Below are 16,707 nucleotides of genomic sequence, written 5' to 3' on the forward strand. Positions count from 1 at the left end.
AAGTACTATTCTAGGCAAAATGAGGCAGCCTGGCTGCACTGACCTGGCAATGCTTTTAACCAGTGGGGTTAAGTCATAGTTGCCATTGATGGGTGAATTGTATGGACACCTGGCAACAGAAACCCTGGGGTCCTAAAGAGCTGCTGTTTCCTTCTCTCCTTTAGTGCACTTTTCCTTATAGTCTTTGGAATCGTTGCAGTTTGCCTTTCCTTGTTCCCTAGCAACCAGGTTGTATCTTTCCTGTGGTTGGTTTGTCTGAGAGCAGGAAGTCCCTGGAAGTTATTTTCTGCAAATACTAAGTGTGGGTAGATATTAAAGTATGTCCCCTTCCTCCAAATGGAGAATGTGAAAAATTTGCAAGGAGTCTTAGGAGTGCCTCCTACTATTCAGGAACTGAAGATCAGACACCCATTAAAAAATAACTGTATGGTTAACTTACTTACTTCCAAGTACATATGTATACAGTTGTACTGTAACAGGCGTACCCAGGTTAGTGGGTACAGGATGGGAGGGTAGGTTTTGGTTTAGTTGGTATTGGGGGTGTTATGTACTAAGCTTGGATCCTAGAACAATAGGCAGGTAGGATCCTGCAATGCAACAACTGATTGGCTTGCAGGAGACCAATCAGGCTCCAGGAGGAAGTTAATCAGCCTATTAGGCTGGTAGGATCCTAGAATGCAACAACTGATTGGCCTGCAGGAAAAGACCAATCAGGCTCCAGTAGGGAAGCAGAATCAGCCAATCAGACGGGAGTTGTTGTGTAAATAATGTATATAAAAGCCTGAGTTTTGGGGGGCAATTCAGTCACTGTTTTACAAGCTGCAATAAAGAACATGAAATCACGGCAGGACTCCAAGTATATTTCAGGGGGAAAACAGGCTTCTAGTGCCTTTACTGCTGGCTCACTCCTGACACCTACCTTCTACACCTTCAGGAAAGCTGGAGATATTATTTATAGAATGACAGAAAGGACACGCACAGACACCCCTCAACCACAAAGTCAGCTAAGCGCAACAAAAGCCCTGCACTCAAAATTTCACAGAAATGTTCTTTCCCCTTTAATAATTTTTGAATGCAACTTCTTCTCATTAATTGATAGAGAATGGCTAAAAAAATGCAGGAGAAAATTTTTGCACAGCACTAATCAAACTTGGACAAATATTAGCTAACTCTTCATGTCTGGTTCCATGATGGAATAATGAAAAAAACATACAACATAGGCTGCTGAGTACAGCAATGCCATAAAGATACTTTTCCTGCTCAAAAATATGACAAAGGCAGACACCATTTTAGCATCTAAATATTTTAAAACTTTGGAGACTCAGACGCTATGCATAACAGACATCTCCCAGGGGAATATCTACTATTTCTTCTATGTATACCTTGCTTTCAAATGGCAGCAGGACTGAGATAAAGATTTGTTAACCACAAATCCTGTGCTTCTCTTAAAACAAAATGCAAATCAGGCAATTCTATAAAGCTTTCATAATATGCAAAAGAGCCATAATCCACTAAGATGCATAGCAGAAGTAAACATTTATTCAAACATCACATAAACTACTAGTGAATACAATGTAAATCCCCAAAGATTTGACTTAATATACCTTTGCTCTTATTAGCACTTATGGAGAGCACAGGAAAGCAAAAGAACAGGGCTCCTATATTGCTTTTCTAAAATTACTTATTCCCAATTACAGCACACTGCTATTTTGTGCTCCAGGAATTATTTGGAGAAATCAGCACCCAGCAAGGGAGCAATGATAGCTTAGAAAGGATGAGCAAGAAAAAGAATAAATATTTAAATATAATGTAGTTCCATTTTCACATAGAATTATCTAAAGTACTATGGTTTAACTGGATTGGGTATTTGGCTGTAAGACATGTTCCATTTTATGGGGCCATATGCTTAATGCGATGCTTCAGAGATTTACCAAACCCCTGCAATTATTAAATAATATTAATTACTGTTTCAGTTTTTTATCTTCCTTTTAAGGCATGCATTTCAATTCTATTTGAAAGACAGTCTCAGCTGTAACTATAGGTACCCCCCCCCCCCGATTTGCATGGGGGGTTGAGTTCCAGGTGATTGCAAAGACTGCCCCACCTTGTTCTTTCTGCCCCCCCCCCCATTCTGCTGTCTTCCGGGTCCAAAAGGACCCACACGTTGACAGTCGCACATCAGTTGGATGTGACTAAAATGGTTGCTGCCTGTACAGTACTCACCCAGCAGACAGATCACCATGGCTGGACCTTCCATGCAGAACTGGGGACTTCTCCAGACAACCTCTTCAGTGAGCATTCATCCTGATTTGCTTCCACAAATCTTACTTGACCAGTCTTTCTTGAGCACCCATTATGACTTGTTTGCAGAGAGATTATACAACAATGAACATTCATCCCAATTTGCTTTCCCAGAGGTTATACATCTTCCTGTTGCTCAATAATTTATCCCAAACTTTTGAGTGCACTTCTCCATCACTTTGCTAGCCACAGTCTGGGATGTGGGTGGCACTGTGGTCTAAACCACTGAGCCTCTTGGGCTTGCCGATCAGAAAGTCGGCGGTTCGAATCCGTGCAACGGGGTGAGCTCCCGTTGCTCTGTTGCAGCTCCTGCCAACCTAGCAGTTCAAAAGCATGCCAGTAAAAGTAGATAAATAGGTACCACTGCGGCGGGAAGGTAAACAGTGTTTCCGTGCACTCTGGTTTCCGTCACGGTGTTGCGCCAGAAGCGGTTTAGTCATGCTTATGATCTAGAAAGCTGTCTGTGGACAAATGCCAGCTCGTTTGGCCTGAAAATGAGTTGGGTGCCACAACCCCATAGTCGCCTTTGACTGGATTTAACTGTCCATGGGTCCTTTACCTTTAGCTTTAAGGTAAAGGTAAAGGTACCCCTGCCCGTACGGGCCAGTCTTGACAGACTCTAGGGTTGTGCGCTCATCTCATTCTAAAGGCCAGGAGCCAGCGCTGTCCGCAGACACTTCTGGGTCACGTGGCCAGCGTGACGAAGCTGCTCTGGCGAACCGGCACCAGAGCAGCACATGGAAACGCCGTTTACCTTCCCGCTATAAAGCGGTACCTATTTATCTACTTGCACTTAAGGGTGCTTTCGAACTGCTAGGTGGGCAGGAGCTGGGACTGAACGACGGGAGCTCACCCCGCCGTGGGGATTCGAACCACCGACCATGCGATCGGCAAGTCCTAGGCGCTGAGGTTTTACCCACAGCGCCACCCGCGTCCCCACCTTTAGCTTTACCTTTACCTTTTTTTGCTATCCACAGAAAGTCTGCTGATTTTTAAGTGGATTTGTTGCACCAGAGTGACAAAGTGCTTCAATCCACTTTTACTGTGCAAACCTAAATGTCTGGTACACAACACAACCACTGTCTGGAATAAGGTTTTGTCACTCTTCAGTCTGCCTCCTGAGCTGCCTCAGCTGGCCATTGACACATGAGAGAGATGTTTTAGAACCACCTTGTTCCTTTAATTGTAAATTGTTTAAACTGATTTTCATGGTGTGTTTTTACATTGTTGCAATCCTCCTTGGGATCTTACAGTGAAGAGTCAGAAACCACCTAAACAGTAACAACAATCTGAGCTGTCTGTTGGGCCTCATTTAAACCTTGTCTCAATGTGGGTATCTGGGCTCCTCCACACTTTTGCTTGGCTTGACCCCTATTTTGATTGTGCCGTGTACGAACTAATTCCCATGGGTCCAAGAGCTTTTCTTGTTATTCTGTGGCTGTGCATCACAAAAATCTGATCTTACCTGTCAGATGCTGGTGGTGGTTGCTTGTGAGTAACCAGGCAGGACTCTGACCTGTCTTTTACAGGTTTTATTGTGCAAACTATTTACAGTGCTGAACTAAAAAGTTCATGTCCATCTTAGTCACTTGCAGAATCTGGGAGTGGCCCCTTCCGGCTTCTCCCCCAACATAAGAACTTTGGCACCCCAAGCCTCCTCCTCCCCTCCTTGTGTTTCACCCCTCTGTTCAAGCTGGGCGACGGAAGTGGCGTGCATCCCTCCTGGCCAGCCTGGCGAGGTGAGGCGCTGGGGCTCTCCACAGCATCCTCGAGCCCTTTCCTCACTTGGCTGGCCCCTTCCCTCTCTTCTCCACTGGAGGTGTGGCTTTCCACTGGAGGTGTGAGAGCCAGTGTGGTGTAGTGGTTAAGAGCGGTAGTCTCATAATCTGGTGAACCGGGTTCGCGTCTCTGCTCCTCCACATGCAGCTGCTGGGTGACCTTGGGCTAGGCACACTTCTCTGAAGTCTCTCAGCCCCACTCACCTCACAGAGTGTTTGTTGTGGGAGAGGAAGGGAAAGGAGAATGTTAGCTGCTTTGAGACTCCTTTGGGTAGTGATAAAGCGGGATATCAAATCCAAGCTCTTCTTTTTCTTCTTCCCCACCACTGGAAGAGGAACTGCTCCTCACGATTTTCGGAGGCTCCCTGTATCCCAATGCCCCCCTGCCTCCCTCCCCTGTTCCGATGGCAGTCCCCTGACATTACCCAATGAATTGGATCTTATCAGGAGTCCCGGAAAATCTGGGAAGAAATTTTGCTTAGCCAGTTTTCAATTCAGTGGGGCAAGATCAGAATTTTGCAAGGCACAGCTGTGGAAAAGCTCTTGGACTCGGCGGAATTAATTGGTACACAATACAATCTAAATATGGGTTAAGCGGAAGTGTGGATGAGCCCTCCTCTTTCAGCTGTTGTCTGAAGAGTCTGTGTTGAACTAAACTATCCAGAAATCTAGTCATAAGTTATGAGTCTTCTCTAAGATAAATTGGCAGCAATAAAGCGCCAAAGGCCTTTCTTGTGGTCTTTGCTACCAATTAAACTCTGAGAAGGAGATGAAGCCCCTAAGAATCCTGGAAATTGTAGTATGACACTGTTGTCCTGTCACAGAGTCCTGTCCTCTGAGAGAAGATGGCAAAAGGGTTAATGGAGGAAAGATAAGGAGCCGGCACAAAGAGCTGGAAAGGGAGTTGGATGCATGTTGTATAAGCTGTCTGCTGATAGTGAGAGAACCAGCTAGGGGTAACCAGCTAGGAGAGAACCTGCTGAAGGACTGGGAAGAAGTTACTTCAAGGGCTGACGAGAACTGCAGAGACTATTCTGGGGCCACAGGCTGTGAAGATGTAAAGGAAACAGTATTCACCTTCAGTTTTGCCATTACCCTCATCTGTTTCTTTTTAAGGTTTTGCTGGGGGGGGGGGGAGTTGTCACTGCAAAGAATAAGTGTAGCTTCACGTTAAAATAAACAATGGCAATCGGGAGGTATTTGTTTAGCTTTTTCTTTACTGTTTATTTAGCGGGAAACCTATCTCTGACATCACATCTCACATCACACTTCTAATATTAATCTTATACCTTAAAAGCAATGTAATCTTCTTTTCAAAACAAAACAAAAACACAGAAATTAGAACAGATAAACCATCTATTTCCCTAAACAAAGAACTATCGTCATATTTCTGGCATTACAGTTCTAATACTCATTTTACACCTTAAAATCAAAAGGATTAGTCACAGGCTTAAAAGCAACGTAATCTTTTAAAGAGAGAGAGAGAGAAATTAGAAAAGATTAATAATCTATATCCCTAAACAAAGAACCAGGAAACAATAATGAAATACTACAGCAATGCATGAAGGGATAGACAGAAATAAGATCTTCTCCATGCCATAGCAACATGACTAGTCAGTAACCAGGGGTGGAGCAACAACAATCACATTGTAGAAGGTCCCAGGTTCAGCCACCATGTATGACTGGGAACAAATTCTGTCTCAGATCCTGCAGAGCGATGGCCCGTCTCTGTATACAGTACTGCTCTAGATGAACCAATGGTCCGACTAAGTATAAATTTAACTGTTTTTCAGCAGTTTCCACGATAGAGGCACAGGCTGATCTTATTTATTGCTATGCTTCAGTATTCCCCAGCTATAAAATGGAACCAGCGTCCTCCAGGTTATGCACATGCGTATTTCCTTAACAACATAATGCATGTGTCTGCATGTTACACGTAATTGACTTGCTGTGCAGCCTGCGGCTTAACTTGCTGCACTTGTCATCTGCTTGCACCTGTGTTGATTCCTGCTTCTGTTTGAATCTGAATTTCCTTGGCCTGACCTTGTTCGCTGGGCCACGCTGCTGGACTCTGTACCCAGACTCATCCATTCATGCCTAGAAATGTCTCTGTTTTCAGTTGTGATATGTTGGAGAATATGAAATAAATTGACAGTAGATAGGAAAGGACTGAGCACATAAAAAACACTTCTAAGAGCTGCTGCATTGTTTCTGACTTTCAGCATAATCCATGACTCAGAAGTAAAATTACGTGTTCGACAGAGCTACTCCCAGAAAAGCTTGTTTAGGATAGCAGCCTTTGTTATCCAATAAAATATTGGAAACAGCATATATCTAGCTTTCAAAGCGGAGAATAATGAATAGTTTTAAAGATGTGAGTGGGAGTAAAAATATTATTTATTCTCTTTGTATCCAAATTAATGTAAGGTTTTCATGTGGAAAAATAGCACTTTGTAACATGCCGCCATAGAAATCTCAAGAGGAGTCAAACTGACCTGAGACCAGTTATCCTTGTCGCCACAGTTGTGGGTGAATGAGCTTTTACATTTGAGTCACAATATCCTAAGAAATGCACAAAGAGGAGAGCGGAATTTTAAAAATAACTCTTCAAAACGCTAACAGTCCTAATACACTGGTATCAAAGCTATGGAAAAGAATGTAGGTCCTTTCCAAAGGACTACAATCTATTCAAAGAAGGAGCCAAGGCATTGTGTGAAATCGGCGCCGTGATGTATGGTCCTGACCAAGAGGAGGAAGTCCACTGACAAAATGAATGACTGCGGCGACATTCACACTCAACCTTAAAAAGCCTCTTATGAGTACAGTGTCATTGATCTTTCTCAGCCCCACTGTAATGTGGGTCACTGGCTACTCCTTATAGATATATATTTGTATGGAGGCGCTTTATGTTTAACAGCGCTGTTATTAGTAACACAGAAAAAAGTAACATAAAGAATAGTGTCTTGCCTGAACTGAGAACTCAGGGGGGCAGAATAACTCAAAATAATATTTTTCCGTTCTGCTGTTCCATTCCTGTGAGTCACTGCCCTGGTAAATAAGCATTTAGGATTGAATGCAGGAGCCAATCAGCACTTAAGAGGACATTTCTCACAGCAATGTTAATGTCTAGAGCCCTTGACTCTAGGACAGGGGCAAGGCAGGCTCACTTTGAATTTTTACCAGAACTCGCAGATTCACTTGAAGGAGCCAAGTGCAAAATATTATTGCTTTTGTTTATTGTTTTTCATTTCATTTATATGTTGCCTTTCCTCCTGAAGTCTGGGGAGGTGCACAACATAAAAAAATTGCAAATGATAAGTCTTGTAATGTTTAGATGTTATATTTAACAAAAAACAAAAACAGAACAACAAAGCAATGAAACAGAACTTTGGAATCCCAGAGCCAATTTGTGGCCAAAATGCTCAAGCAGACAAGTATGTTTTAAATTGGCATCTAAATAATAACTGGGGAGAAGAACCTTACCTCCCTGTGAGTCCCTCAGTTGGGGTGCTGCCACTGAGAAGGCACTGTACCAGACCCTCACACACCTACACATAGCCTTGCTGTTCAGCAACAATCACATGACTCTATTACATTCAATAAAGGAGAATTACAAATTACAGTGGTATCTCTGGTTACGTACTTAATTCGTTCCAGAGGTCTGTTCTTAACCTGAAGCACTACTTTAGCTAATGGGGCCTCCTCCTGCTGCTGCCGCTCTCTGCCGTGGCGCAATTTCTGTTCTCATCCTGAAGCAAAGTTCTTAACCCGAGCTACTATTTCTGGTTTAGCAGAGTCCGTAATCTGAAACATATGTAACCTGAAGCGTATGTAACCCGAGGTACCACTGTATATTTGATAGCGAGAGACTGCAGAATCTGCAAGGGGATTCTCTATTTTTTATTTGGTCTTTGAGGCTTCTTAAATTTCCCCTTATGTGATTTAATGGAACAAAGTAACTCTATTACATTAGACAGTTTTTCCCTAAGAGGATTCTAGAGCAAAAACTGTGGGTGGGGGAGAAGAGGATTTGCAGGGGGCGTACATTAGAAGCGATGTAGACAAATGCAAGCTTGGAACCATTTCTCCCCATTGCCTTTATGTGCAACATATCTCAAAAGAGATGTGCTGTCCTTCGCTGGATGTTAAGTACCCAAGAACTCTTATCCTACGATTTGCAACAATAGTGGTACTTGACACTGCCTAGCAATATTGGATTAATTGTCACAAACCATAGGGGGGGTTTTTTAAGCATTACTGTTTGGTGGGGAAAGGGTGTTCTATACATAATACAGCTTGTGCAGAGCTACCAGCGCCACAATGAGAATCATTTACAGTATATAAGGTTGAAATTATACCATTGTTAAACTGTCATTCAAAGACCCTATTATATATGAATAGCACATCACATCCATATTAAAACAGCCTTTTCTGTCAATCAGAGATGCAGTTCTGTACAAATCCAGCATCTGATTCGATTATTAAATTGGCAGAGGCTATAAAACATTGTTCTGATGTGGTATCAATCTGATCCAAGTTGCTGCCAAAGCCAGAATAACAAGAGAGCTTCCCCCACCCCTCACTATAGCTCCAACCATTTGTCTTAATCATGCATCAATTACTTGCAATTAGAAACATATTTTTGCATTAGCGAAGGTTATAAATAGACTAGTAGAACACCTGTAGGGTTACAGACATATGGCATGTAATGGAGAGAGAAGAGAATCCTTATGTTGCCAGCACACCCTGGCCCATCTCCTTTCGAGTGACAGAAATGGTCAGTTCTGGGGCAGAGTGCCATAGACAGGAATGATACGAGTTATGGGGGAAGAGGAAAGGACTGTCTGCAACACCATAAGTACACTGTTCCATGTGTCAGACAGACAGAGACCAAAGCTCAATCTGTGCACCTAGAAAGAGCCAGGGTGGTGGAGTGGTTAAGAGCGGTGGACTCGTAATCTGGTGAACCGGGTTCGCTTCCCTGCTCCTCCACATGCAGCTGCTTGGTGACCTTGGGCTAGTCACACTTCTCTGAAGTCTCTCAGCCTCACTCATCTCTTTGTTGTGGAGGAGGAAGGGAAAGGAGAATGTTAGCCGCTTTGAGACTCCTTTGGGTAGTGATAAAGCGGGATATCAAATCCAAACTCCTCCTCCTCCTCCTCCTCCTCCTTCTTCTTCTGTGTCACAAAGACACAGAAACCCCAATGCATACATTATCAGGCTACCACCAAGTAACATTCCCCAGTTGGGGGGCTCTACATTTCAGTGACTACAGATGGAAATGGTAATCACTGAATTGCTCTTGGTTAATTCCAGTACCAGTGTCACACATTCCTGCTGCAGCAACAACGTACTGAGGAGACCACGTGACATGTAATCCTTTTGAATCACCTCTAGCTGGGAGGGACCAGTCCGCACTTGCCAAGAGGCACACAACCCTTAGCAGCTGAGTACTCCAAGACTCACACACAGACCCTTTTAGGCTAGGCCTTTCCCCCCTGGTTGGTTACAATTTATTGGGTGGAGACGAATGGGGGAGAGGAGGAGTTTTATCCTTCATTGTACTCTCTGTGGTTGTTTTTGAGGAGGTGGGGAGGGACATGTTTCTCAATGTACACCTGCACAGCTGAGCTTAACTTTAAAAGCTTTCCCTCGCATATTTTCACAGGGTGAGGACTGAGGAGGCAGAACATTGGTGATCAAGAAGGAATGTGATTGTGGTGGTAGCTACATGCACTCGGCAGCCATTTCTCATTGTGCAGCCTCTTCTTTCACTTTGGGCAAATTGAGAGTGTGATCCCTTCATTAGCTTGCATAGAGGGAAAGAAGAGCCTCATATCCCCTCACTGCCATCAAGGACCCTTGGGGCAATGGACTCCTTGCTGTGTGGGGGGGGTGAGATTGTCCTGTTTCAGCTATGTCTAGAGATGCTGATCCTTTTGTCTGCTAACCCACACTTGTGGGTCTATAGAGGGATAAAATATAGTTAATCATATTCCCTCACGTACCTAGTAAAACCCATCACTTATAAGGCTCCTCCTGCTGACCTGTTTATTGAACATTCATCCTGCTTTGCTGGAAGAAAGCTTACACAGAGACTATATTAAATCTGGTCTTTACTGAACATTTGTTCTGATTTGTTTGCAGGGATGTTATAGGGCAATGAACATTCGTTCCGATTTACTTGGGGGTGTTTATGTGTCTTCTCGTTAATCATTCATTCATCCCACCATTTCCAGTACATTTCCCTGTCAATTTCCTAACGACAAAAGGTCTGGGTTTTGGTTTGGTTTTAAGTGGATTTGTTGTGCTAACTAAGGCAACAGAGCACATTTCTTCTATGCATTTGAATCCCTCCCACATAGTGTGGAGGTAACCTTGACAAAGGAGGTCCACCATTGTATTCCATGCTGTGTTTTGCCGCCCCCGCCCCACCCCCCACCCCCAAAGTGGCAATACCAAATACAACAATTCTTCCCAGACAAAAAAGGGCTTCAGTATAGATTGCATGAGGGTGTTATTTTACTATGTTCATTTTGGGTGCATTCAGAGATGGGGAATATTGTGTTAGTTTTGCTGATAATCACATATGACTTTTGTCCGGTTTGCTAATGTTCCTTTTATACTGCAGTACCTGTTAGGGAACTGTGACTTTTTGACCAATATACCAGCCTGTTGCACTAAATTTCATTCACATAAGTGGGTGTGGCATGACACAACTGCTATTGGACAATATTGTTACTCCCCACCTCTTCACGCATGAATGTTCCCCCATGAATATAACCGGAAATAACTAAATGCTGGTAAGTAAAGGTAAAGGGACCCCTGACCATTAGGTCCAGTCATGACCGACTCTGGGGTTGCGGCGCTCATCTCACTTTATTGGCCGAGGGAGCCGGCGTACAGCTTCTGGGTCATGTGGCCAGCATGACTAAACCACTTCTGGTGAACCAGAGCAGCACACGGAAACGCTGTTTACCTTCCTGCTGGAGCGGTACCTATTTATCTACTTGCACTTTGATGTGCTTTTGAACTGCTACACCCCAAATTTTGTCACTTGCTGTTATCCAGGTTAAGATGGCTGCAAACAGATTTTTCCAATAAAATGGAAATGAGTACTAAACATGTTCTATATTCCATTAGTTTTCTAGAAGTCGCTTTTACCTTGTGGGAAAGCTCAAATACTAACTGGAAATCAAAAGCAAGGAAATATCAGGGAAATGGAATACACTGTCATGTGAATGTAGCCTTCATTTTTATATGTTGTGTTCCGCCTTTTTTTAATGAAGGTGCAGCTTATAGATTCACAAATAAATAAAATATGTTTTAAGCAAAGAACAAAGTAACTTATCAACTTTGACTTATCATTTCTTAAAAGAAAAGAAAGATGAATACTTGAATGGCTGATCACAGAGCTATGGCACAAGGGAGAACTACTGCTTTCCTTTGCGGGCAAGGGAGGAGAGAATTATCTATTTTAAAAAAAAAAACCAGAATTGAAATTAGCCTAAATTAAAAGATAAGACTCATATGAGCCCGACTTTGATCAAAACAGTGCAAGTAGCACACCTTTTGTACAACAAGCGAGTCCACAGAAAAGTACTAAACTTACAAAAGCCATTGAAGAAGGTTTCATGGGGCCTTGACAGATCACATGCTGATAGCACTACCGCTGGAGTCTCAGTGGAAATCTGGTTTGGTATAATTAACAAAAGGACTCGAACTACACAAAGACAAGAGTAATTTTTTAAAATAATAATAAAGCAGAGAGGCTACAGAGCTTTTCCATTAACTAAAATGATTGATCATGAATGTAAAGTTTAGCTCATAAAAGAAAAGTAAGGGGAAAGCTGAACTGCATGATACATTTATATGATACTTTTGTTAACGGCAGGTGGCAAATTACCACGAACTTCCCATACAGTGTAATCTCTATGCATATCTTGAGTTCAATGGGTCTTCTTCCCTGACTTTCTGAATCCAGAGGAAATGATGTGGAGGCTGTGAACTCCAAGTATTTGCTTCAGTTCCACCTCTTCAAACCTAAACCTAAACTCATGTAAGTTTCTGTAGGAGAAATCCTCTCATCCCAAATAAGAATGAAGGAAAACACAAACAGGATTTATAACAGTGTGTTGCACAATGGAGGGTTGCGTATCAGGATAACATCTGCTCCATTCCATTCCCTCTCCGTATGGTTTTCAATTTCTACACCACCCTGGGAGGAGGAATCATTGAGTATCCCATAGCCACTGAGCACGCTCAGTTCTCATTGGGCTGTCTGCGGGGTCACAACTTGCAACAACAAAGGTTTGTCCCACCATATAACCTGGCTGACCTCATCTGAGGGTATGTTCACGTTACCCCTTGCTCTGCATGCAGAGCACCCCCACTGCTAATCACACGTTAGCCAAAATCTGTATCTGCCAAATACTGCTGTTTGAGGCAATTCTTCTCAAGCCAGCTTCAATCTGATTAGAAAACTGGATGGAAACTTCTCTGATGTGAGCATCTCTATGCAAACATGGCTTGAAAAGCAGAATACATTTCAGGCCGCTAATGTGAACACAGCCTAATTGGAAGGTTATGTTCACACTCCTGCTTTCTGTATTTCCAGTGCTGGGTTTTCAATCCATGTTCATAGGACATTATCTAAAATGCATATGTATCCCGGACTTTGTTATAAGACACGACTGCTTGATACGTTGCAAACACCTTTCCTCAGGGTAAAGATATCCCCAACAAGAACACACCCTCAGAGGCAACAGAGGTTCAGAGCTGGGTCAACAAAGAAGCTTTTGGACTCAATTTGAACTTGTTCCACTACTGACAGATTTGGTTTGTTGCATTTTGTGTGGTGGGTATGCTGCTGTATTCACGCAAGCATGATGCCCACCCCCAATTTACTTTCTTTTACCTTTCCCAAGCGCCTCTGAAATTCGGAGATCATTAATGCCACACAATGTAACAGAGCCTTCCAAAGTATTTTCTAACCTTTAGGCACACACGTAATCCCCATTAGCTTTAATGTGAATCGCGTGTGTGTATCAAGAGGCAAACAGGCCAATTAGAGGCAGTACAACACATATATTAATCTTCAGGGTCATACTCAAGGCCATGTAGTCCAAAAAATGTTTATGAAAATGAGTTGCTGTTCAGGCACAGTTGCCATTTGGGCACCAGGAATAGGTCTGGCAATTGTTAAAACTGTGCAAGTGAACTGTAATCGCAGCACTTATGTTTGTATTAATGTGGGTACTCATTCAGGACCTGAGGCAGCCTGCCTCTGCATACCAGGTTGGGGGGGGCAACAGTGGGAGAGGGCTATTGCCAATCCTGGCCCCACTACACTGGCTACCAGTTAGTTTCCAGGCACAATTCAAAGGGTTTGTTTTGTCCTATAAAGTCTTATGCAGCTCAGGACCCCAGTACCTCACAAACCACCTCTCCTCTTATGAACCAACCCAGAGCTTGTGATCATCATCTGAGGCCCTTCTTCATGTGCGCCCTCCACAAGAGGTCCAGAAGGTAGCAACATGAGGTCTGACTTTATCGACTGCATCCGTCTAAAAGAGCATAAAGGTCTCCGCCACCAGACTGTATGAAATTGTGGATTATGTGACTTTCATTTTCCTCTTTCTCAGCATTTCCTCATTGTTTGCCTGGTTGTTTCTGCCATCCTTTCAACATACCTGGAAAGACATAACAAAGAGAAACAAGGCGAGCCTCTTATAGTTAGAGAATTGATTGTGGTTTGCTTTACCTTCTCATTCTTGCCAGATGTTCTGTCTTTGTTTCTCTTTTGGCTTTTTATTTTCCTTTCCCCCTGTTTAATGTCATGGTTTCTTTACTTTGTATTTGATACTGCTATGCCAAAATTCTTAATAAAAATATTGCTGGGGCGGGGGGCATAAAGAAAATAGCTGTGAACTAGCAAGATATGAATCTGATAGGTAGTAAGCATGGTTTTGCATCTTATTCAGATGTTAGGATGGAAGAAGCAAGTTCAAATGTTATAAATCATGCAAAGTAACATATTCCATACACACACCTTCTTTTCTTTTCTTCTTCTACAAATGAATGTGTTGCACCAAATTCAACAGCTAGACAGCTGGAAAAGGTAGAACTGTTCTAAAAAAATCTAATTTAAAAAATACTCTTTGAGGTAACCATCAAACAAAATGATTTCACCAAGTTCCTAAGGCAAAATAATGGAGCAGAGGTGATTGGCTGGCTGTTGTTTTCTGGCTGAGCTTTTGTGCCTTCAGCTACCTTACAGAACACCACATATCCAAGATACAGCTTTTACCCCTACTAGGGTCATTTAATGGGGAAACAAGTAGAAAGTACAGTAACCAGGGAGAGTGGATGCTTATGAAATAACAACATGCAGGGCATAAAACTACATCAAACCTCAGTGCAGAGTTTGGGGCACAGCTTGTTGGGGAAGCACTCCTGTCATAGGCTACCCACCAAATAGCTCACACAAACAGTACAAACATTTCATATTTACTTGCAAAGCTGGCAATACTGTTACATTAACACATTAACGTTTCCCTCTTGCAACAGTGCCCACTCAACAAACTTTGTGTGTGTGTGTGTGTGTGTGTGTGTGTGTGACAGAGGGTATCCTTAGATTTGTTTTAAATGAGAGGGATAAATAATACATGCAAATTCATAGAATCGTAGAGTTGGAAGGAACCACAAGGGTCATCTAGTCCAACCCCCTGCAATGCAGGAATCTTTTGCCCAACATGGGACTCAAACCCGCAACCCTGAGAGCAAGAGTCTCATGCTCTACCAACTCAGCTAAATTGTGCATTTTTAAATGGGCTACAGATTTTTAAAAGAAAATAAAAAACAAGGTATTAAAAAGTTGAACAAATGGGAAATGTGCAAAATGGTGTAGGGCTTTTCCTGACCATGTGATTTAAAACACACACACATTGTAAGGATGAAAAAAAGCAGAGAGGAGAGCATAACAAGAAAGTCCAAACATCCTTTCCAATTTGCTGTTTTCCTTTTTAAGGGTAAATTTCAAGGTTCCAGAGAAATTGCACACCCCTGCCCTCTTATGAAGAGGATGGGGGAATATGACAGGAGCTTTATCAATTTATGAATGGCTACTGCCCCCTCCCCCCCTTCTCATTCTATTTGAAGTTACCCTCTGACAAATTGAATGCCAATAGAAATTATTGGTGTGTGGGTCTTACTGCCGGACGTGGTAACCAGCATTGGCTTAGATGCCTTTTAAATAAAAATTAAATATTGGACGGGTTTCCAGAAGATTATTAGTCATTATTGTTAAAACAGAGCTTCCCGTTTCAGAAGCAGTATACCTCTGAATACCAGCTACAATACAAACAAAACAGAATCTTTGCTTGTAGAGCATTAAGCTACTCTCTGGGCTATTTAATTCTTAAGAGTTGCCCATCCCTCGACTCCTTAAACAGCACAATGATTCTGAATTCCATTTCTCCAATCATCTCTCATTGGGCAGCACGTCGTCCGCGGCTTTTCCTTCCATGTGATTGGATGCAAGGGCCGCCCATCAGGCAGCTGAACCCGCCTGGCCTCTTCGCCGTAATCGGCTGAGCTCTCCGCGAAGAAGCTTGGCAAGCCCACAGAGTTAAGTGTAGAGTAGCTCACCATCTGGATAGCGATCTTCTGGGTTTACTGTGGAAGCCATTTTTAAACCTTTCCCTCTCCGGAAGTGAGAGAAAACGGGGGAAACCAAAGTGTTTTATATTTTATTTACATTTTTAGCAAATCTGTGACTGGGTATCAGAATGTCCACCCCGAAAAAGGGAATAGCAAAGGCAGGAATCCATGCTCTCCCTCTTTTTTTTTTAACCCAGGCCTTCATATCCCTCATATCTTGGTTTGGGGGCGGGTAGGCAGTTGAAAGAGAGTAACTACAACATTACATTGTTAATACTGCATTTTGGAGATCATCCTGAGGCTTAAGCGAGAGAGGAAGTTTACAACAGCCCTGCAACGTAGTCCAGCGACACTGAACTCTGGATGTAGGTTGAGCTGACGCTGAGAGAATAACACCGTAGTCAGCTATTCATGTTGCAGGTGGGGCTGAGGTTGACTGGTTTGGTTTTCATTTTAAAATTGGTTTGGTTTAACCAAAATCCAACCGATTTCCACCCCGGCCCTTTCTAGTCCCAACCCAGCACTCAGCTTTATGCAGAAGTTATGTGCTCTGCTGACTTGCATGCAGATCCGTGACAACAAATCCTTAGAAGAAGAAAAACAAACCCTAAGACCACATTCTTCATACGAAGAAAGACGTTACTTGGGAGTTCAGCATTTCCTATATATTACTTTGAGGGCGGGGGCGAAGTGTGCCTATTGCCCAGTCGCACCCGTATTACAAAATCCTGTGTTTCTTTCCTGTGTTCTTTTCTACGTAGAGCTCTCACTTCGCCCTTAGGGAGAAATAAAAAGGTCTTTTCAAACCAGAGATTTGGACACGTGTCACTCTTATATTTTTTTTTGTTTTTACTATCTCTATGGGCAATAGCAGAGAACAAGAACCGCGAAGCTGCGGGGGGGGGGGGAGAGAGAAGCGAGCCGCTCTAGGAAAGACGTAAAGGACGTCTCATTAGTATTTCCTGCT

General features: G+C 42.9%; 1 long non-coding RNA gene across 1 annotated transcript in view; it reads right to left on the minus strand.

Annotated features, from left to right (window-relative positions):
• Positions 1-67, minus strand: part of LOC309374745 — a 76,263-nt gene extending 76,196 nt beyond the window's left edge. The window contains exon 1 of the long non-coding RNA XR_014170708.1: positions 44-67. This is a non-coding gene — a long non-coding RNA (uncharacterized lncRNA). The remainder of the gene's footprint in view (positions 1-43) is intronic.
• Positions 68-16,707: the final 16,640 nt, after the last annotated feature.

Source organism: Podarcis melisellensis, assembly GCF_964234715.1.
Source record: "Podarcis melisellensis genome assembly, chromosome: 7".
Taxonomy (NCBI): Eukaryota; Metazoa; Chordata; class Lepidosauria; order Squamata; family Lacertidae; genus Podarcis; species Podarcis melisellensis.